Source organism: Coptis chinensis, chromosome 2, assembly GCF_015680905.1.
Source record: "Coptis chinensis isolate HL-2020 chromosome 2, ASM1568090v1, whole genome shotgun sequence".
Classification (NCBI taxonomy): Eukaryota; Viridiplantae; Streptophyta; class Magnoliopsida; order Ranunculales; family Ranunculaceae; genus Coptis; species Coptis chinensis.
Window position 1 is genome coordinate 26358023 of NC_141457.1, and position 7006 is coordinate 26365028.

General features: G+C 38.4%; 1 pseudogene across 1 annotated transcript; it reads right to left on the minus strand.

Annotated features, from left to right (window-relative positions):
* Positions 1–3918: 3918 nt before the first annotated feature.
* Positions 3919–6411, minus strand: LOC147515560 (uncharacterized; annotated as a pseudogene). The gene is made up of 3 exons (XR_015214477.1): positions 4665–6411; positions 4434–4552; positions 3919–4334 (listed from the first exon to the last, which is right to left on the minus strand). The product of XR_015214477.1 is annotated as an uncharacterized LOC147515560 (transcript).
* Between the last annotated feature and the right edge of the window lie 595 nt (positions 6412–7006).

The following is a 7006-nucleotide window of genomic DNA, read 5'->3' on the forward strand; positions in this document are numbered from 1 at the left end:
ACGATTCCAAGCCTCGAAAATGTTTCATGAGGATTTTGTCGAAAAGAAATGAATCTTGGAAAGCATCTCATCCGTCTTTAGGGGTGGGTAAAATGTTCCATAAACAGGTGAACAAGTTTAGCCCACGAGTCCCACAATTAGGCTTTGGGCGGTTAACCAAGACGCCTTATCGACTAAGGTGAAAGGGAATACCCTTAATTTAATTTGTTCCGTACCAACCGTAGGATGGTGGAATGTTGTTAAGACTTGTTCAATCCTACGATGTTGCTGATAAGGTTTTTCATGGTCTAAACCATGAAAAACGGGTAACAAATTAAAAATATTTGGAGGGATTCTGAAATCCCCCGCTGGGTCTGCTAGCACGATGCAAGATTTGGGGCTATCGCTCAAGGCTTTGTAGAAGTCCGAGAGAGGAGTCTCTCTTTCTTCCCCCATTATATCAGGTGGTGTGTGTGAAATAGTAGCTAGAGGTGTAGTGTGTGGTATACTAGATAGACTTGTTTGTTGGTGTTGTTGTGTATTTACGTTAGGTGTTTTTGTTCTACCAGACCTTAATCTCATGCAAGACTAAGTCGAGCTTAACTAAACATGCAACACTCCAAACAATTCTGATATACTAGTATAAAACCTCTAACGGTGAGATCGCGAGGTTTGGAAGAAAGGAATACCTGATTCGTCCTTGCTTCGCTTTATGAATAGCGTCTTGTTTACGCTTGTTCGGTGTATATAGCAGGTTAGAACACTGAAAAATATGAAAGAGCAAAGTTCAATCAAACCGCCGAAATCCGAAAAATTTAACATGCCAGTGCGCAAGGCCGCCTAGCTTAGAAGCCTTCGGCTCGAGTAATTTTCAAATTACAGTGTTTTAGGTATGGTCGCTCCATATGGGGTGGGTCGCTTTCGTCCAAGAACATAGGTGGGTCGGCAAGAGGAGATAGCGAGGCCTTCGGTAAATTTTGCCCGGAATTTTTCAACTATAAAATGGACAACCACAGTATGATTCAACAAGGGTGGGTGGGTGAAATGGGACTTTAAAAACAGTACTAACACTATGAAAACAATACGAAAGTGAAACTAAGATGGCAGCGGCGCCATTTGATAAACGATAAAAATGATTAGTCTACCTACGAAATGAGTGATGAATTCACAACGTAAGTAAACTAACAACTAGACTTGTGATCCTTTGTTTATCAAAGATATTTTCTACTCTCAATCCTATGAGATATAGTGGAGTAGAGTGATTCGTTCCACTCTTAGTCCTTCCGTATGCTTGTTTTCTAGTCTCAATACTGTCACACCCCGAATTTCGACAGAATTCGAAAAAAACATTATTTGTCCCCGACTCTTCGATCTCCGAGGTGTGACGCACTCTCTACTCCCAAAAACCCATAAACAGTTTTAAAATATGCGGATAATTAAAAACCAATAAAATTTTTAACTTAAACAACAGTCATCTTTATTACAAAAACAATTTACAAAAGAAAATGCAAATAACCTTATCTCAACTGAAAATCTATATCACCTCAAAGGAAAACAAGGCCTATCTTGAAATGCAACGCTAACGCAAACCACAAGCAGCAACCGATCTTCTTCAACACTAAACCTGTCAAAACGTATCAACTATGTTCATTGAATGAACACACCCGATAAGCAAACATGCATATCGGGTCAGCATTATAAACAATGCTGGTGTGAGTAGCCCTAAAATACAACATATAATTATACAAATATATACACAGTCCATAAGGCAGTTAGTTCCTCCACCGAGGCGCCTTAACTTTTAATGACTAATACAACATCCTTAAGTACAATAATCTAGGCAGGTAGTTCCTCCACTGAGGCGCCTTAACTTCCCACTAACCCCACCACAAACTATACGCACCATAAATAAGGCATGTAGTTCCTCCATCGAGGCGCCTTAGGTTCTAACTAAACAAATAACCAACCAAGCATATTACCATCATCTATCTAAAGATACATTATTACCCAACACATTACCATAATTAGATTATTTCAGACTTTCTTTGCGTGTCCCTAAAATCACGTCGTATCTATGTCTTACCTAGTTTCCCTGGCTACCACAATCGCAACCCAACGCCGAACATGTACATCCACATGCCTCCCTTACATAATGAGCCACTCCGTGCATAACCACCCTGAGCGGGATGCCGCACACCGGGTAAATCCTCACACGGAAGCCAAATCTATGTAAGCACTGCCACTATTCGGCATAAAATATTGCGCATCATCGTTCTATTTTGCGAACGGAATAATCAAGCCACTATTCGGCTCGCCCGGGAGGGCGCCAAGGCCATTCAAATTTTAACCGAAACGCCCGGTCAAGGCCATTCAAATTTAAGCGAAACGCCAGAAGGGCCAATCACATGAGTTGTGGTAGCTAGGTTCTAGGATTTTCGTTACGTAATTTATTCAAGTGTCATACATCTATGACTCATAAAAAATTCTACTATATCACGTGCAGGTCAATTACCTTATTGCACTAAGCCACAATATCTAGAAATATCTCAACTATATTTCATAATCACTTTCATACTTTCACGTGCCAATATATTATTGCACAACGCCACACTCCCGTGGGCAAATATTCACCAGTGCTATACTAGCATCTCACATATAAAATAATGGAGTGTATATACATTTCTCCAAGATATTGCATCAATATATTATAACGTATTATATCATGTCATGTCACAATGCTTCCACGTATCGCATACATTATTTATTATAACGTATTAGGAATATAATGTCTCCTAACATCTCAATATCGTCACGTGTCAAAAATACACAACATCACTGTCAAATCTTTCTTAGACAGTGACTAACCAATTATGCAAGTTTCCGTACCATTTTATTTTATGGCTTGTCCATACAATATACAACATAAAACGTAGCACAATTAGACAGTCAAAAAGTCTACAATCAAAGCCCAATATGCTTTACACACTACTCACGTCAAATCTAAATTAGATAATTTACCAACCAAGTTATACAATATCCGACAGTATTTTATTACTATATATATCCATATAAACAAACATATGAAAAACTGGAAAAGTCAACATTCACAGTCAACGGTCAACAGTCAAAGTCAACGGTCAAAGGTCAAAGGTCAACACCTCATGGTCAAGGTCAAACTCAACATGTCATGGTCAAAGTCAAACTGTCATCGTCAAAGTCAAAGGTGAAAGTCAACCGTCCATGGTCAAAGGTCAAAGTCAACCGTCAAAGTCAACGGTCGATGGTTGATAAGAGCCCAAAACTGTAGTTTTAACCCCTTAATAATCATACTGTTAGACCAATTATGTGAATAATAAGTAAGAGTTAATACTGATTACGTGTTTTTATGCATTTTCAGCTTCAAAGTCCATTATCTTGCAGAAATGTGCCACTTTAGCGAGATAAAAGAGCAAAAGTCGTGAGAACTCCGAATGCCATATCTTTGGACTCGGACCCGGATTGAGGCCTACCTTATGTCAAAACGACCGCTCGGAAAGAGCTTTGCAATGGTCCAAGCCTTGACCCAATCAAAGGAGCAAAAGTGGACGAAAATTCTGTGGAAGCCAACTGCAGCTGTAGAGGCCTTTTGGCGGTGTTAAAAAAAAACGCTTAAAGCGGTAGTCGGTAGGAGAGCGAAGAAGCCTAGGCCTTTCTAGGCGGTGCCTAGGCGGGCTAGGCTAAGGCGGTTTTAATTATTATTATTATTATATATATAATATATAATATATAATAATAATAATAATTAAAAAAAAACACCTAGAAGTTAAAGTAAAATTAACTTTATATACTTTTTAAAAATACATATTAGTAATCCAACCACAAAAGTTAAGTAAAATCATAGCATGTCTCCTAACGGTCATAACTCAAACAAAATGACATAAGATCAAAATAATCCAAATAAACATACAAAAAGATAACATTATGACTTCTGAACTACTCCACTAAGTCTACAATTCTTCCTCTCCATATCTTTCCATCACTCTCTCTCCATCAGATTCAAACTCATACTCTTCATCTCTCTCATCCTCGCTCTCGTCATCCGACACAAAATCTTCTTCATGAAGCTCTCTAACATTATTCGCTCTTGATGATTCTCCAACCATACCACCTGTAAATCCCGAACCGGGATCAACTTCTTCATCATCCCCACCATGAACAATCCATCCTTGTGCCTTACTAGCTTCACTAGCAAGTAATACATCTACCTCTTCTTCTTTTTCTTTCCTATTCTTGTCGATGAGTTTGGCATTAAATCGGACATAGACTAGATGCTCCAACCTTGCTGCATCAAGTCTATTCCTTTTCTTTGTATGTATCTACACAAAAGAAAATGGAAGTTAAAATATTATTAGTACTATGACTTTCTTAGTTTATTTATTTAACCACTTACTACAAACTTTCTAGTTAGTACTTACCCCCTCAAAAGCGCTCCAATTTCTCTCGCATCCCGATGAACTTGTAGTCAGTGAGAGGATCCTTGAAGCCATTCTTTGCAAGTTTGGAGTATGATTGCCATAGTTAGACCACCATCCAACTAGCCAATAGATAAGACAATAAACACAAATATAAATGGTGTTAGTGTGTTACTTAGTATTAAATAATATCAGGCGGAATGGAAATGAGTAACTAAGTAATGAATATCTTACCTGGATCATACTTATCATCATTCTTGGCGCATCCCGCCGCGGCCAAGGGTCTACCAAATGCACCTTCTTTTTTCTTATATACACCAATAACTCATCATTTGTGACTTTATTTTGCATATCAAAGTCACCATGAAAGAAGTGCTCCTCTATACAAAGAAAAATCCCGTTCATGACAATTGGATCCTTTCCAATATCTTGATCTTTGAAGTAGTAATAAGGATTCAAAAGGTAGGCAGCCAAATGCAATGGACTGTCAAGCCGACCAACGCCTTTTTCTTCGATAATATCTATGACTGGATTGTAGTTAGCCGCCACATTTTTGAATGTTTCTTTGATATCTTTCTCTGCTTGCTTTAGTTCACCATGTAAAAAGCCCATAGATGGCTTATCTCCGACAGCAATGCGAAGCACTTTCACTAAAGGAGCAAATACTTTCAAGCATAGTGTTACCCCATTCCAAAAGCCATACTTAACACGATTGGAATATGCCATTTTCCCTTTGCAGTCTTGGACCATTTGCACTCCCCCATTCATCACTAGTAAACATAGTTTTCAACTTCTCTTTTTATCCATCAAACTTTGCAAAGTCGGGGAAAGAAGTTGCAAATCTAGTAACTCCCGGCCTCACTATGTCTCTTTTTTTTGTAGCTTTCCTCATCATCGACAATGTTTTATGATGTGAATAAATGAAGATAGTGAACGCCTTTGCCTTATCAATCACTTCTTTGAACCTTGGTAGCTTTCCAATCCCTTCAAGCATAAGGTTCAATGTGTGAGTGGCACATGAACTCCAAAACAAGTGTGGTCTCTTGTTCCTCAGTAAAACCGCCGCGGCCATATTGTTCGAAGCATTGTCAGTCACAACTTGAACTACATTTTCTGCCCCAATTTCTTCAATACACTTATCAACATAAGAAAAAATAAATTCTCCAGTGTGTGACTCCTCTGAAACTTCCTTAGAAGAAAGGAAAGTTGTGCCTAGCTTGCAATTGACACATAAATTCATGATGCTCCTTCTTTTTCGATCGGACCACGCATCCGTCATAATAGAACACCCACTAGTAGCCCATTCTTTTTTTTGCTTCTCGAGTAAACTTTTGGTTCGCTCATATTCTTCCTTCAACAATGGCTCCCTCAATTGGTATTGGCTTGGAGGTAGGTAACCTGGGCCAAATTGACCAACCGCTTCAACAAATCTTTTGAAGCTATCATTGTCAATAGCATGAAAAGCAATACCAGTTTCATACACCCATCGAGACAAATATTGATGCACGCTATGAGTTCTTTCCTTCCAAAGTGCATCATTAATATTTTTGTTTAGCATCTTTTTCCTTGCATCAATTGAGGAATCGGGAGTGATAGCGGATGCAAACTTATCCATAGGCCCTAGAGTATGTGGCCTCTTCCTCGACACCACCCCGGCCATCTTCTTCATCAATAATTTGAACTTCGCTCTTACTTCTGCAATGTGCTTGTCTTTTTCTTACCCTTTTAACTTTTGCTCCTTCTAGTGCAGCTTTACACTTGGCTTTATCTTCGTCGTTAGACTTTGGACATCTTTGTTACTTGTCCCTTAATGTTCATGAATGTGTAGCTTCATTCGATAAATGCCCCCACTAATTTCTTTATTGCACAGCTTACATTTTAACTTATCCTTGTTGTTTGCATCTCTCAACATCCCATACTCCCAACCAACATCGCCGGAATCACGTTTCAAAGGATCGGATTCAGATTCGGCACGCGGCATTAGATGCCGTAGAAGAAGCAACATTACCAACCATTGAACTGAAAATATCACAAAGATCATACAACAATTAATAACCCAAAAAGACAATTCAACCATATTAGTTCCATACACGCATACAATTGTACAAATCAGTTCATGTTATGTTAGATACAAATTTCTCATTATACAAATTGCTTAGGTACAGCCGCATGTGGTCATATATATATAATTTTGGTAATTTAGTGCTTCATTTATCCGATAGTTAGCCTCCTTAGGAACCACGATCATGGTGTGTCGAAATCGAAATAGTAATCTGGTCTTAAACATGGGAATCAAAGTCCATGAATTGAACGTTTTGATCCCATTTTCGTTATATAAGATGGAACAAGTGTGGGGTCTTTTATATAAGATGTATCACAGGCTTCACAAAGACATTGAGAAGACTCATGATCATGAACTTGTTGGCTTGTTTATACTTAGCAATTCCCTACCTCTTTATTATTAAAGGTGCTAGTTTTCCTAGCTAGAGTTTATTTTGTATACAATGTAAGAAAAATGGAAGATAAGGAAGTTAGTACCTTATCTTGGAAGTTGGGAGACAATTGGAACAAAGAAA